Raw genomic sequence first — 15,648 nt, 5'->3', positions numbered from 1 at the left:
CCTTAGGGCCCCAGGACTTCGTGGGCTGCCCCTGCAGGTGCGAGCTCCTCGGGGACGCGCACCCCCGGGCTGCCTCCTAGGAGGGCCGGCGGCCTGCGCCCTCCTCCACGTTCAGCGCGAAGCTGCACTCAGCCCTGGAGGAGGTGGTGACCTCCTACCCCTGCACGCGAGAAGACTGGGCGTGCCCAAGCCCTTGCTCCAAAGCCCACGGGCCGCGGGCCGCCCCACGAGGGTCCCACCCCACCCGAAGGGCACACGGCAGTCAAGTCGTGGTCTCTGGATTCCCTCGGAGACCCTGGAAGAACTGCAACGGGCTCACGTGACATTAAATCCGCTCCGCAGCGAGGCAGGTGTCCTTCTGAGAAGGGAGGGGGAGATGGCCCCCTGCGAGGGGTGCGGCGGGAGGGGTTCCCGCTCCTGTTCGCCAGCCGAGGGACCACAGGCTGGAGGCGCCTCTCTGAGCCCCATCGTGACGCAGGGACAAGAACCCTTCTCTCCTCTGAACACACGGCAGATGCGTCTTAGGTCCTGCCCTGGGGAGAACGCCCACTGTGAGCCAGGCTCCGGGCGCGGTGCTGGGGACACAGACAGCACCAGACCTGGTCCCCGATGAGGAGGTCCCTGCCAGACTCCAGGCGCAGACCTAGAGCAGCCGCCAACCCCCCAAGATGGGACGTGCCTCCCACAAGAGGGTCTTCTACCTGAAGGTGCGCAGGGCCAGCAGGCAGAGACAGGGAGGAGCAATATGGACGAAGGCGCTGGGGCTGGGGAGAGCTTGGCTGGACCGTGGTGTGGGGGTCATGGGTGGGGGATGGGTGGGGGGCGGGCGGGGTGAGGGGAGGGGGCTGGGAGGATGTGGGCAGCTGGCGCAGCTCTGCCTCCAGGACTCCCTCCGGGGCCAGTAACCCAACCAGCTGGACCTGAAGGGGCGCCCAGACTGCGGCTGGGCGACAGAAGCTCCCCAGCGTGGGGGGGAGGGGGGAGGTGCTCAGTGACCAAGACACACCGCAGGTCAGTTGGCCGGGCGCCAGGGAGTCCCACAGAGGAGGGACGGTCCTGACCATCCATCACAGTGTAACCTGACAAACCCAGGTCCCATGTGGCTCGATCTTGGTTTAAAGCAACATTCAAGTAAACTCTAGCTGCCAGAAGGAAAAATGTTTAAAAAATATTTGTGTTTCTGTCTTTCTCTGCCCCCCACCCTCCTTCTCCTCCTCCCACTAAAACACACACACACCCAGCGGAAGTGCGAGCAACTCCTGCAGCACTCAGCACTCCTTAAACCTCTTCCCTGACATCTCTGCCACTCCCCAAATTCCAGACCCACAGCAACTGCTCAAAAGCTTTCTTCTCCTTTCTGTTCTCAGACTCTCATTGGATTGTGGTGGCCAAACTGCTGCCCCAACGGTGGCTGGGACCCACACCTCTGCACCGCAGCTCCCACCCCCAGTTTCGTGTTTCCATGAGGAGGGGCCACCCCAGGATCCAAGGGCAACTTGGGGGCTCTTCCTAAGGAAAAGCATACAAAATTCAGGCACAAAGTGAAGTTCAAATGAGAAAAATCATTTAGACTATATAAGAAATCACAACAGATTATAATTATTCAAAACCTGACAAAAGCAGACAAAAGCAATCAGCATAACAAAAAGGGAAAAAAATAAACTTTTGCTAATTAAGTGTGTGGTGGGATGAGCATTTGGAAACACTTCCCACAGAGGGGAGGAAGAAGAGAGCCAAGCCTTTCTTCTCCCACGTCTTCGTTTGAATTGTTCCCTTGTTCCCCGTCGTCGTTCAAAAAAGCTTCTTTCTACTCCAGGATGTCCTGCGAGTCAGAGGTGGGTGGGCTCCGACTCAGGCGGCTGGCCCCGGCGATGGGCGGCTCAGCTCTGCAGGGCCCGAGACTTCTGACCTGTGGGGGTGTCGGAATGGCTGGGGGAGCTTTTCCACGTCCAGCAGCCGAGCCCTGCCCCCGCCGGGTGTGAGCTTCCACAGCTGAAACCACACAGGAGGGCCCTTAGGACCGAGCTGCTTCCTGGAGCCGAGAGGAGGTGTTTCCTCCAGGTTGGACGCGTGAGCTGGGAGACAGGTCGCACCGTCCTTCATGTTAACCCCCGGCCCGAGCCGGCCGCCAGCTGGGCTCCAGCGCTGGCCCTCGACACAGTCCGCGAAGGTGTCCAGGAGCTGGGGGTGGGGCGGGGGGATCACCGGACCGGAAGACAGGTGAAGGGACGGTCATAAAAATGAGCCTGTGAGGCAGGTACATTTTGTTTAGAACAGGCACTAAGCGTCAGTTTGGGTGGCGTCGCTTCTGGAAGAGCCTCACTTCACGCCTCCCCTGGTACATCTGTCCCCAGGGCTGCGGGAGCTCCCGGGGCGGGGCTTCCCAGTAGGGGCGCCCGGGGTGGGGGCAGGGACCCCGCTCACCTAGCTGGGGGCCCCCGAAGGAGGCCCGGAGGACATGGGAGAAGATGGGCTTCTTTATGCCCTCTAAAACTGGAAAGTCAAACACACACCTCAGACCTCTCCCTGGAGCGCGGGAGGCGAGGCCGCGGGTCACAGTGACGTGACTTGGCAAGTCCGAGGGAACCCGGAGGGCCGGGCCGCCTGTGCTGGGGGCCTGGAGCTGGCGTGCTGAATTGAGGACGTGCAGATCGTCCCACCGAACTGGGGGGGGGGGGGCGGGCACGAATGCCACACGGGTCGTAGGCAGGGAGCTCCCTAAGCGTCCAAGCTCCCACTTTGGGGAAGGGAAACCCCAGGGTCATTCTGATGGAAGGCACAGCATGAATACAGTCACACAAAGGAAGTGGGGTCACAGACTTGTTCCTTACAGGTCCCGGGTCGGGTGGGGTTGGGGCGGTACAATGAGCTGGGGAGGCAGCCCCCGCACAGGTCCCCGGCCACCAGGGTAGCAGCACCTCTCCCCTCTAAGGTGGCCGGGGCAGGGGTCAGCAGCTTTCAAGGGCTCACCTCTCAGGGGCTATTTTCAAAGGTGTCCAGAAACTTGCAGCAGGAATCCTGGGCTCAGGTCCTAAATGTCCCGACCCCGGATGTGAGCAGTGCGATCACACTGTGAAGTGCCCAGGCAGCAATTCAGAACGGCTGTCTTCTCATCAGACCCCGAGACAAGGCCCCTCATCCACAAGAGTGTGGCCGTCCCGAGGCCAGGAGGCTCCCTGGGGAAGAGATGGCTCAGAGGGCCAGGCCGCAGGGGAGATGCCCAAAGGGCAGTGCCTGGGCCCTCGGGGTCCTGGCAGCAGAGGGTGTGGGTGAGGGTGGCACTGGCCTGTGCGTGTGTGTGCACGTGTGTGCCTGCGTGTGTGCATGTGTGTGTGTGCGTGTGCGCACGTGCCTGGCACTGGGGGCCGTGGCTCCAGCCTGGGGCTTGCTGTGCTGGTCAGGCTCCCAGAGACCCAAGTCAGCAGTGGGGATGGGGCAAGTCACTGCCTGGGGGAGGTGTCAGGGGACCATCGCGGGACATGCCCCTTCCAACCCTCAGCATCACCCTACCCTTCCTCTGCCTCCTCCGGGTCCCCAAGTCCTAGCCCTCAGATCTGGGGCCCGCCCAGCAGGAGGCTGGGACCCTGCCCCTACAACGAAGCACCACATGGTGACAGGGGACAGGCCCCTAAATCCCCGAGGAAGGAGGAAACCTCCAAGCAGGCGGACATGCTTTCCCAGGTGGGCGTGGAGCTCTCAGCTCAAGAATCAGGGGTGGTGCCTTCCCGCCTGACCTACACGCCGCAGGACAGCCTTCGCAGACCCTCCTGGGGCCTCGGGTCTATAGCGTCTGCAGCCACAAGAGAACCTGGCCTGGGGGTGGGAGACCCCTAGGGAGAGGACCGTGGGGACACAAGGGGACGCCAGAGGTGGGCGGCCTGTGCCTCCCTCAGATCCTCCCCTAAGCCCTGTCTGCCCCTTCCCCTCGGGCCACACCTGCAGTGGCCCCCCCCCACAGCAGCAACCCCTCCCAGCCCCGGGTCCCCTGCCGGCCCCGCTCTCCTTTTAGGCCCTCTGCCCCGCACTGCTCTTTACCATTCTGTCCTTGCGTCTGTTAAAGGAGATGGTGTGTGTAACAGTCTGTTAGAGCTTTAGTGACTGTGAATCAGAAAATGCCAGAAGAGCCCTGGGCAGAGTGGGGGAAGGCAGTCGGCCCTCAGCAGTGTCTGGGTTGTAGACTGGGGGCCGTGATGCTGTCAGATCTGGAGGAATCTCCCAGGGTGGGAGTGCTATTTAAAAGCAAATGTTTTTTTCCTTTTCAAGTCCCAGGATTCAGAACACTCCCCAGGGCATTTTAGGTGAAAAACAAGCAGAAAGTCTAACCTTTTGTGCTTTGGTGTTTGATTACAGAACAGGGGTGGGGAAAGGTGGAGAGAAAGCCAGTCTTAGAAGAGGACCATTCTGGCCATGTGCACCCAGCTGTCAGCTGCCGACATCCTGGAATCTAACCGAGGGATCCGGTTCCCACCTGCCCCGCCAGCCCAGAGGGCGGCACAGGCCGCATTCATCCCCGCAGGCCCTGCTCCTGGTGCTCTTCAGCCGACATCAGTGTCCGCCTGGAGACGTGGCACACGCCCCTGACTCTGGGGTGCTGTGCAAAGACCTGTGTCCAAGACCCAGCCCTGCAGGGGCGGGGACAGGAACGTGGGCATCAGAACCCGCAGTTCTGCATTGATGGTGGGACCAGCCAGAGGTGTGACAGGGGAAGGTCAGGGCTGAGGGGTGAGAACGCGGTGACCCCGCCTCTCCTGGGGGAGCCATCAGGCTGGAAAGGAGGGTGATGGGGCGACCGCTGGGGGGCCAGGGCTCTTCATCGTGGCCGAGGTCTGATCTGAGCGGAAGGTGACGGACAGCGGGAAGGAGGAAAGCCTCCACAGGCCGCTCTGCCCCCAGCTCAGAGCACAGGACGTCAGCGGCCCCTCGGGTTCCTGGGGCCGTAGTGCAGGGAGCTCCTCCCATCTTTCCATGATGTGGGGGACAACACCGCCGCCTTGGATGTCCGTGAGGAGTCGCCCAGCGCCGGGGTCCTGCTGCGTGACAAAGCTGCCGAGGACAGACTTGTTCTCCACAGACCGTGATCACACACTCTGGGTGTCCGCCCAGAGACTCTCCAAGTGACCGGGTTCCATCCTCTCACGGGCACAGGTGGGGACAGCTACACTCGCTCCTGTCCTCCTTGGCTGTGGTCCTGGCCGAGGATGCAACGTACACTCGCGGGAAGATGCCGTCACAGCCGCCATCCCTCAGGCTCGTGTCAGCATAGGGACAATCTTCCAGGGTCACTGGGTTGGTGTCCCAGGGCTGCCCTAACAGGGTGCCACAAACTGGGCGGCTTAAAACAACAGAAGTTTATTCTTTCTCAGTTCTGGAGGCCAGAGGTCTGAAGTCTAGGCTCACAGGGCGGGCTCTCTGGGAGGGTCCTGGGAGGGTCTGTCCCCTGCCTTTGTCCCGCCTCCCCACATTGCTCCCCCTGGGGCTTTGCTGTCCCCTCACGCGTTCTCCTGGGACTCTGTCCCCACGTGGCACCCTCCTTCCTATAAGGACGCTCATCACAGGGGATCAGGGCCCACCCTAATGGTCTCACCTTATCTGATTCTGTCTACAAAGGCCCTGTTTCCACGTTAGGTCACTTCACAGGTGCAGACTCAGAACCTAAACATGTCTTTGGGGGGGACACAGTTCAACCCGCAGCAATCACAGATGTCAAGTCAGAGATGTTTTTAAAACCAGACAGACCCAATCACTTAGGTAACACACTTTCTTTTCTTTACGTCTGCATCCATCTGAACCTACAGACGTGTGTTCTGTTCACATCTCATGCCTGCTAAACTCAGGTCCCGAGAGCGCAGACCTGCCCCCCACCCAGAAAGTGCCTGCCAGTGCTTCTGCTGCGGCGCCCTCCGCGCTCCCCGCCCCCCCCCCCCCCCCCCCCGGGTGCAGACGGCGTTCCAGCTCCTGCTGTGAATGTGGCCATTTGTCACTGAAACTGATGCAGGAAAAGAACGTGGGGTGAGAGGAGGGCTGTGTCCCAGGTCTCGGCTGAGTCCCTGGGATGCACCTTGCCAAGTGTGGGTCCTTGGCTTTGTGCAGGAAGGAATGCAGGCACGAGCCACAGCTGAGCGAAGACAGATTTACTCAGAGAGGCGTGCACCCCAGAGGCGGTGCAGAAGGCACGACAAAGGCCACGAGGCGCGGGGGGCTGGTTTCTGTGGGCTCAGTAATTCATATGCTAGCAGGTGGGAGAATTATTCCAACGACTGTGGGGAAGTGGGGGAGGCCCAGGAACTAGCCATCCCTGCTCGTGGACTTTTCATGGTCAGCCTCAGAGCTGTCATGGCGCCTGCGGGAGGGCCACTTACGGTGTTAATATATCACAGTGAGCATATAATGCAGCTCAAGGTCTCCTGGAAGTCAAATCCCCTGCCATCTTGAGCCTCAAAGTCTACTGGGCATTGAATCTCCACCATTTTAGTGTAAATTGCTGTGTCATTCCTTGAATGGCTGTGCCTGCCCCCTTCCCTCCTGTCTCAAAACCGCCTGCTGGAGGGCCAGCCCAGGTGCCCGAAGTTCCCAGCTGGGGGTCTTCCTCTTGTGTGTTTTCTACAGAACAGGGACTGAAGCTGATTGGAAGCTCTCAGCACCATCAGTGTAAGCTCTGCCCTCTGCGAGCCCTGGAGGTGATGGGGAGACGGAGGGAAGTTTCCAGAGAAGAGAGGCCAGGTGTCAGGAGAGGGGCCACGTCGGGACAGACAACTGGGTGGGTACAAGCCGAGATTTGGAGGAACAAAGACCATGAGGAGTAAACGTTTGCTCCGCGGCTCTGGAAAACCCTCCTCACCCATCACAGAAGGGCCGCTCCCACCCCTTGCACAGCCGGGAGAATTAATGGAACAGATGACGCCTGGTAACTGCGTGGCTCCAATGCCAAGCACATGATGGGAAGCCAATAAATATTCATGCTTTCCATAATTGTCAGTTTTCATTTGCATGTTACTCTTTAGAAATGCTAGTAAAGATGCTCACGGTGTTAAAAAAATTGCTTTGGTTGACAATAGAGGGGTTCGTCTCTTGGTGGGAGACGAAATATTCACATTAATTTCAAAGATTTTCCTGCAAGTGAGGTTTCAGCCTGCTCGGCGCAGCAGTGCTGTGTGCATGGACTTTTCAAGTAAAGTTAGTGTCAAAATGACAACTGGAACTTTTTTCTTAAAAGCAAGAGCTACGAGAGAAACTAATTCACAAACACATTGAAAGCCAAAAATAGTAATAGTAATAGTAATAATAGTAACAGTAATAATAATAATAATACAAGCTGTCAATGAAAAGAGTAGAGAATTAAAGAGAGTTTTTCCCAGGTTAAAGTTAAAATGCGCAGGGGGTTCCGTGGACTGGATGCATTTTGAGTTGCTCTGTGCTTCCCTAGAGCAACAGAAATGTAGCAGTCAGCGAGGAAATTGGAGGCAAAGTCAATAATCTAGTGGACCATATGACTCCCGCCAAGGGACCACTGGATATCGTCTTCTATTCAAAACAGTGACAAAGAGAAAGACAAATAAATGACCAGAGAAAGCTGAGCAAGCACCCGCTTTTCTAAAGTGGCCCCTTTGGAGGGCAGCACACACCGGGGGGCCCTCTCTGTCGCTCTGCTCCGCAGACGTCCAGGTCAGCAGTGTCCACCCTGCGGCTGGGCAAGATGGTCCTCCAGGAGGTGAAGAGAAGGTGCAGTTACACTTCAAAACCCCCTCCTTTATGGCTTCTGCTTGGGAGCATGAACAAGTCATGACGCACGTGACTCATCAGGACAACCCGTCTCCGCAGTGTGTAGATAGCTTGGGAGTTGGTTGCGCGAAGGTTTCTGCTGACGGCGTGCATGCTGTGAAGACTGGACTCCAACAGCACAACAGAGATGAGGAGACAGCGGGAGCAGAGGTCCCTGCCGACCCAAAACTGATGACACGGGACCTGCTGCTTAATGCACGTAAGTGACATCACCAGCACAACGGTGGACGTCCACGTGGGACCGGAGACACAGTCGTATTGCTCAGGAATTTTCATGACGTAGAAAAGAACTTAAAAAAAACTCTAAGATTGTTTTTTTAAATGAAGTGCATGTGCTTAAAGTTTGAAAGGTTTCGAGACTGGCTTTTAATAAATGAGATAAATTTGAAGGTTAGTCGTAGGTTGAAAACTATTTGCATTTAGCGTAAACTGTGATTTTAGCTACTTCCAACATCAGGTTTTGACAGCTGTAGCACGTCCTCCCTTGTAAGTCACACGCTGACGAGTCTGGGTGGTGAGGAGTTAGTGTTTCAGATCGTCTGTCTCAGTGGGGAAAAGGTGATTTTGTTCATTTGTGTGTTTGTTTTTTCAAGAATACTTTTCTCTAAGGAGCATAAACCTTGTAATGAGTCTTGATTTCATGAGAAAGGCAATGGATTTGGTGTCATTTGTCTCATCTTTGGGTTCATTTCTGTGCTTCCCCAGCCTTGGCTGACTGTGGGAACTGGACCAGCGAGACCACAAGAAGTGACAGCATCAGAACCTTGCGGTCAGCCCGCCCCGGAACCAGGCGGAACCCACAGCCCGACCCCCGCCCTCTGCTCCCCGGGACGGGAGGGCGCTGCTCAGGGGTGCCTCCAGACTCAGTCTTCCTGTGCATTACTTGGGGTTCCTTTTTCCAGACCCAGGACACCCCAAGCCATGATGGGAGAGGGACAGGAAGCCCCAAACAGAACTTACAAGTCACATTTCTCCCTGAAATTGGATTTCATACAGACGATCTGAAGCACTAATGCCTCACTCATCAACTTCTGCTGACGCGGATCTGGGAACAGAAGACACGCTGGCAAGGAGCCAGGATCGGAACAGATAAAAACCACAGCCTGTGCTGCACACAAGCAGCGTGTTAAATGCACAAATGACCCCGGAACACCAGCTTCGCCCAGCGGCTGTCCTGGGACACCCTCCCGCTTTGGGGCAAATTCCTTCAGGAAGCACCAGGTTCAGAGACACCCAGGAGGGGCCCAGGGGTCCGGGCGCGTACGAGGCCCCGGGCGTGTCCACCCCTCTGCCTCACGCAGGGCCGTGAACCTCCCAGAGCAGTTTACGTTTCATCACATCTCTCCTTCAGAGGTGGAGCGAGGACCCCACATCACATGCGACACTGAGCAGCAGGGACCTGGAGGGTTTTCCCTGAGGCTCCTGGTGACAGGGCCAGAGGCAGCAACAGTCCCAGCCCCCGCTACCACCATCACCCCGCTGCCAACACCGGCCCTGGTCCTGCGGTGGGGGGTCGGCAGCCTTGGGCTTCAGCAGTGAGCCCTGTCCCTGTTGGAATCCACCGTAGGCGGGACAGGCGGCCCCAGGGTTCCTACGCTGCAACCTGTGACTTTGGGTGGCACCTCAGCCCAGGGTCTACCTGCCCAGCCACTGGGAGCTTCATAAATGGTCACTGAATCTGAGCAAGCTAGTCACCATCAGATGCTCCTTAGATCAACACGCGTTCCTGAGAGCTACCATTACTGAAGTTCTTCGCCATTTTTCTTAAGAATCAAGAGCCCTAGAGGGTTAATCCATAATTTTAAAGAATCGGTCGGCTGACGTGGAGTCAAGCACCAACCTGATGATGGAATTTAGCAGCTCGGCACACTCAGCCCCCTGACGAGCCTCTAATGGGTCCTGGAGCTGGAGGCCGGTGGGAGAAGCAAAGTTAAATTGCTCCTTCCTCAGGTAATGTGAAGTGAGTGTTTCACTGGAATTCCAGCAATTACCCCTCCTCCTTCAGTGTGTAATCATCTGGGTGCTTTAAAGGGTATCATTACAGGCAATCATTTTCCATTAGTTATTCTTCCCAGCATCCCTGCAATATGGCGTCACAGCCAGCCCATCTGCTCAGCTGAGCCAGCCAGGGCAAGGACAGCACGTGGACTCGCGAGACCAAACAGGAACAGAAATTGGAGTAAAAAAAAACCCCTTTCTTTGGTTCCAATGCTGGACAAGAGCCTGGGAGTCTAAAACGAAGTCCTTCCTGAGTGCTGGGGCAGGCGTGCCACATGCAGCCACAAACCACACCCTCCTGCTGCTGGATGGTGGCTCCTGGGGGACTGTGCTGGTGTGAACACAAACACGTGAGCACACGCATACCACATCGTCATCATCACCTCCCCCACACACAGAAAACACACTTGTGCCCACACACACCGCGTCGCCACCATAATATCCCTACACAGAGAACCCACCACATACACACACACCACTACCACACCACCTCCATCACCACCACCTCCAGTATCAGCACCGTCACCACCACCATCAGTACAGTCACTGTTACCATCAGTTTCACGCCTCCACTATCACCACCATCATCATCACCATCACTGTCACCACCATCACCACCATCACCACCACCACCACCACCACCATCACCACCATCACCAACTTGGACTGTCTTTCCATTCATTCATTCAGCGTCCTTGTGCACACATACCCCTCTTGTTCGTTCATTTATTCATACTGATTAAGTGCTTCCTGTATGCGTTCATCACATGCTAGACCTTGGAGAAATAAAGATAAATAACCCATAGTCCCTGTCCCAAGGACCTCACAGACTACAGGAAATATGGAAAAATAAACTTTCCAGTATAAATCCTACCCACCTATTACAGAAGTCAGCCTCTAAAAAGCAGGGCATATAATAGAAATCCAAAAAGGAGGGTCAGGTTTTGGATGAGGAGTGATAGTGACTGACTGAGGGGAACCAGACCAGCAAACTAGGAAACACCGCTGACCCCCACACACCCTGTGTTGTGGATTTGCACACCTCGCGGAATGTGTGTAGGGCGGGCACCATCCCAGCAGTTTCCAGGGTGAAGGGCGCGCATGCTGAGACCGGTCCTGACTGACTCTGGTCCCCACCTCAGGGGGAGGTGGGTTCTGAGAAGGCGTTGCTCTCACTGGGCTGACCACCAGGCCCCTGGAGTCCTGGCGAATATCCAAGAGCAAAGAGCAAGCGAGACACCAGACTTGAGAAGCATGTGCCCCCCACCGGAAGCGAGCACTCTCAGGTCCAGCCACATGGAGCACGAAGGACGTGTGCCCTGGGACCACTCAGCCATCCCAGAGAGGAGGGGGCTCTGCGGTGGCAGAATCAGACGGGAAACTGTCTGGTCTGCAGACTGGTCTCCTTTTATGGACTTAAATACAGTGCATGTTAGTCACATATACATTTTGGAAAGGGCTGTCTCCTTTCTGGTAGGTTCTCAACAGTGTTTTGTCTTTTATTGAAACCAAGGCACACCCTACGCTTGGCTGTCCTGCTCCAGTCGGATGTGCTCACTGCAAACTAAGAAGCGTTGCAAGAAAACTGAACAACTTTCGAAACACTGGGATGCTCCTGAGTAACGACCACCCTACAGCAGGTGTCCTGGAAGTTAGAGCTCGTCTCAGGCAGTTAAACTAACCTCCCCAAATGATTCCCACACATGAACTCTGAGCACAAAGCTGTCACGGTCAGATCTCTGTGATAAGTGGTTGAGTGAGAAAAACCAGTTGTACAGGAGCATGAATTGTCCAAGTTTGTGTACACAAGACTGAGAGAGAGGCAGAGTGTGTGTGTGTGTGAGTGTGTGTGTGAACAGAGGAAGAAACCAGGAGGAAATTCAACAAAATGGTGGAAGCTCTCGGTTGATGGGGCTGGGGATGGGGACATTTTGCGTTGACAAGAGCTAGGATTTGGGGTCCAACCAACCAGAGTACAAACCCTGGTTCTGACCCAAGAGTTGCTCTTTGGGTTTTGCTCTGACCTTTGATTTTCCCAGCTGTACAATGGGAATAACAATAGTGCCTTCCACATAAGGTTACGTTAGGATCACATGGGATGACCGCTAGCGTGTAATAAATACTCAGTGAGTGTTAGGGCATGAAGTCCTCCTCTGTATTTAAATAGGTATATGCTGTATCTGAAAAGAACCTTTTTTTTTTTAAATAAAATCAACATCCTTTGAGGCTGGGGTCCTTGTCCCTTTCTCCTAAAGGCAGTGACCTAACACAGCATTTCTGATTGTAGGTCGAAGCAGAATTCTCCCCAGAGCTGACCACCGCACACAATTTTTTTGTGACTTCTGCACCAGAATGGAGGAAACAAGGTTGGTCTTTTCTCCGCCTGGGATTCCTGCGTGCCCTCTTCCACCTTCAGTTCTCATCAGGATGCTGTTCAGATCCACCGCGCGTGTTTAGCCAGGTGGTAAGTGGACTTCCGGAGGCGGCCTCAGCCTCTATGTAAAAGCACTAGGTTAAATTCACGGAACCAGGACAGAGGGGTGGAAATCGGATGTGAGTGATGCTGTAAAGGTGAAGCTGGTCTGCGACGTCCGGTGACGAGGGTTCGTCACGGCGCCTGCGGCCACTCTGGCCAGCACACCTGTGTCTGTGGCTGGGCGCTGCAGGTGCCTGGGTGCTCCTCCCAAAACGTGAACGTCTCCACGCCGAGGAGGGAAGGTATCAAAATAAACATAGCAGCGCCAAACCACCGGGGAGCGTTAAGCTGGGACGTTTTCTAAATTATAAAGTTGGTTTCATTTCAGCTCGCGTGTTTATAGCAAACATTGAAAATCTCAGCCCTCTGTGAGGACCCACCCGTTCTGGCTCCTGGTGTGAGGGTCTGTTTCAAATCAAGTCACGGGGCGTCCACACCGACACCAGAGCTCTGAGCCAGCCTTGTCTCTGCCCCACCCCTGCCTCCCCCACTGCCCCTCTTAGGAAACCCAGAGAGTTTTGACTGGGTTCGCTTCCTCTTATTAAAAATTGCATTTAGTGGGGTGGGTACAGCTCCCAGTAGAGCACCTGCTTAGCAGGCACAAGAGCCTGCTTGCATTTAAAAGTGAGGCCCCGGTACAAGGTTCTTATTACAAATCAGAAAAACGGGACATTTCAACCTTTAACCTGCTTTGATGAGCCTGTGATCTGTTTAGGTCCGTCTTAGGCAACTCCCTCCCGAAAATAAGAATTAGACCTCGCCCAGCGGCCAGTCCACTCCCAGGGCCGGACTCAGGCTGCTGTCTTGTGTTTTATGTACACACTGAATACCCAGTACTCTGACCCGTGAACCACCCGGGGTCACGGGCGCCAACCGCCCACACAGCTGAAAATTTGAGTGTAAGTTTGCAGTCAGGCGGGCTGGCTGGGTCCCTCTGGGGGAGTCTCATAACTGACTCTCTGATTATCCTGATTCTTCTCCGGAGGACAAGGCATCTCCCAGACAGCGTGCAGGGCGCCTGCACTGTAACGGGCACGTGTCACCAGGGGGCTTCTCTCCTCTCGCCTAGACCCAGGCAGTGGAGGCAGGGAGGCATCAGGACACAGGGCCTGCCAGCGGCTCCCCTGAGCTATGCAGCCAGCAGTGCAGAAGGCCTGGGTCCCCAGAGGGAGGAGAGCAGAGGCGATCAGAGGATGAGGCAGGTGTGCAGCCCCACGGGGTCAGGGGCCACGGCTCCCCCAGAGCCCTGTCTGCCACCCCTCCCCCCAAGACTCTCTGGAGGGTGGCTGGGCTCTTTGTCCCCAGCAGCGTCAGGCCTGCAGGACCCTCGGCCCCGGGCCTCTCCTCTGCTGCGCAGTTAGACCCAGAAACGTGTCTCCAGCGTCAGTGCCCGGCCACGAGGGGCACCCGGGCTGGTCTGCTGAAACCTCATGCTTCAGGTTACTTATAGGTTCTAATCACAGCCTTAAATAACAGAGGCAATTGTCACATGTCACAGTTATTTGAAGCCACCGAAATGTTCTCTCAGCATCTTTTCTATTTGCATCTGGGCCTTCAGACGCTTCGAAGCTGGAGTCCCGCGCGGTGTCCCTCTGGGCGGGGAGGGGCCCTTGGTCCTCACCTCCCTCATCTCCCTGCAGCCGGCTGCCCTGCCCTGGGGCCACCCTGCTCACCCCAGCCCTCTCCTCCGGCAGCCTCACCGTCCCCGAACCCATAAAACATCACATGACACAATCAAAATGACTCTAGCAGTCCTCTAGTGTAAATGCTCTTTTTCACCAAATGCACTGTCGGATTCTTTTTCTTTTTCTTTTTCCTTTTCACCGAGATGATTCTTTAATTCAATAGAATAGAATAGAGTTGATTTAATTTTAAATGTTAGACAATTTTATGTTATGCATATTTTAGCTACAATTTTTTTAAAAAGATTTTATTTAGAAAAGTATCAGGAAAAGTAGAAAGCCATTGCCAAGGAATCTAGCTTTTTTTTTGCGTGTATTTGTAGCATATTCTTTTTTTTTTAATTAAAGTACAGTCAGTTTACAATGTTGAGTCAATTTCTTGTGTACAGCATAATGTTTCAGTCATATATATACATACATATACTCGTTTTCATATTCTTTTTCATTAAAGGTTATTACAAGATACTGAACATAGTTTCCTGTGCTTTACAGAAGAAACCTGTTTTTTATCTGTTTTTACATATAGTAAATATTTGCAAATCTTGAACTCCCTAATGTACCCCTTCCCACCCCTTTTCCCCCCAGTATCCACAAGTGGAATTATTTTCTGATTCTAGAAGTACCCCATGCCATCAGTGACCGAAACAGAAACAGTTCACGTGCTGAGGATTTTTTTATTTGAATTTTTTAGCAATACTTGCACACAGGTCAACACTGAGACCAGCAAAAGGCCACAGGGCAGAGTCTCTCCCACCCCATCCCCCGGCACCCAGTTTCCTTCTGAAGAGGCACCAATGGAAACAGCTTCTTAGCTGTCTTTCCAGAGACATCTTGGCATCTTTAACCACATACACATGCATAAGATTTTAAAGGAGGAAGTGGAAACTGCCACAGCCTCCCTGTGGCGACCCGCAGCGTGTGTGCCGGCGGGGATCGAGGACAGCGCCTCCCCGCACACGGACCGCCCTGACTTCTAACTCTTCTCCATTTTCCATCAAAGACTCTGAAGTCCTGAATCAAGTCACCAGCCAGTGAGTGGAATCGTCACGACTCAATCCAACCTAATTTTTCTAATTTTCAACTTCCTTTACTCAAATATGAGAGCTCACTATTTTACATTTTTTTCCACTTGCTTTGAAGGGCCGTGTTGCACACTGCCTCTTTGACAACACGTTCAAACTTCAGAGCGGTCCCCTCCGGTTAGCAGACGTCTGCCTGCTGTCTTTTCTTTCCTTGTTCTCCAACTCGAATGTCCTGGGGTTGGTCCCAAAGTGTGCGGCTTCACAGACCCCGTAAAACAGTATCGCTTGCTTCCAGGTGACTGAAAACAGAAGAGAATTCTAAACTCCACCCAGGAGAAGGCTAAAGGGCACGTGCTCAACGGGAAAGGGCACGTGTGTGTGTGTCGGGGAAGACGCACCCACCACGCCCACCAGCAGCAAAAGGGTGACTCAGAATCGTGAAAACGAACCAAAGAAACGCGCGACGGTCTCCTTCAGAGACACGGGACCGTACCCGTCAGGGGCGCAGCGCATACAGACAGCTGAGCAGAAATGCTGAAAAGAAGTGCTTCTCCCAGAAGAGCAGGGGGGAGGGGCCGGGGCGGCGTCACGGGGAACAGAGGACGCGGCTTTGCCAGAACCGGACAGGCTGAGCAGTCGCTTTTATGTGGCTCTTTTATGTGGCCCTGCAGACAGCCAGGGCGAGCGGTTC

The 15,648-nt window shown here is 55.0% G+C and overlaps 1 long non-coding RNA gene across 1 annotated transcript; it reads left to right on the top strand.

Annotated features, from left to right (window-relative positions):
- The first annotated feature begins 568 nt into the window (after positions 1-568).
- LOC141578456 (uncharacterized) lies at positions 569-1,676 on the top strand. Its single transcript, XR_012508840.1, has 2 exons — positions 569-707; positions 1,368-1,676. It is a non-coding gene; the product is annotated as an uncharacterized LOC141578456 (long non-coding RNA).
- Positions 1,677-15,648: the final 13,972 nt, after the last annotated feature.

Source organism: Camelus bactrianus, chromosome 8 (genome assembly GCF_048773025.1).
Source record: "Camelus bactrianus isolate YW-2024 breed Bactrian camel chromosome 8, ASM4877302v1, whole genome shotgun sequence".
NCBI classification, from domain to species: Eukaryota; Metazoa; Chordata; class Mammalia; order Artiodactyla; family Camelidae; genus Camelus; species Camelus bactrianus.
This window is presented reverse-complemented; position numbering and strand designations above follow the sequence as displayed.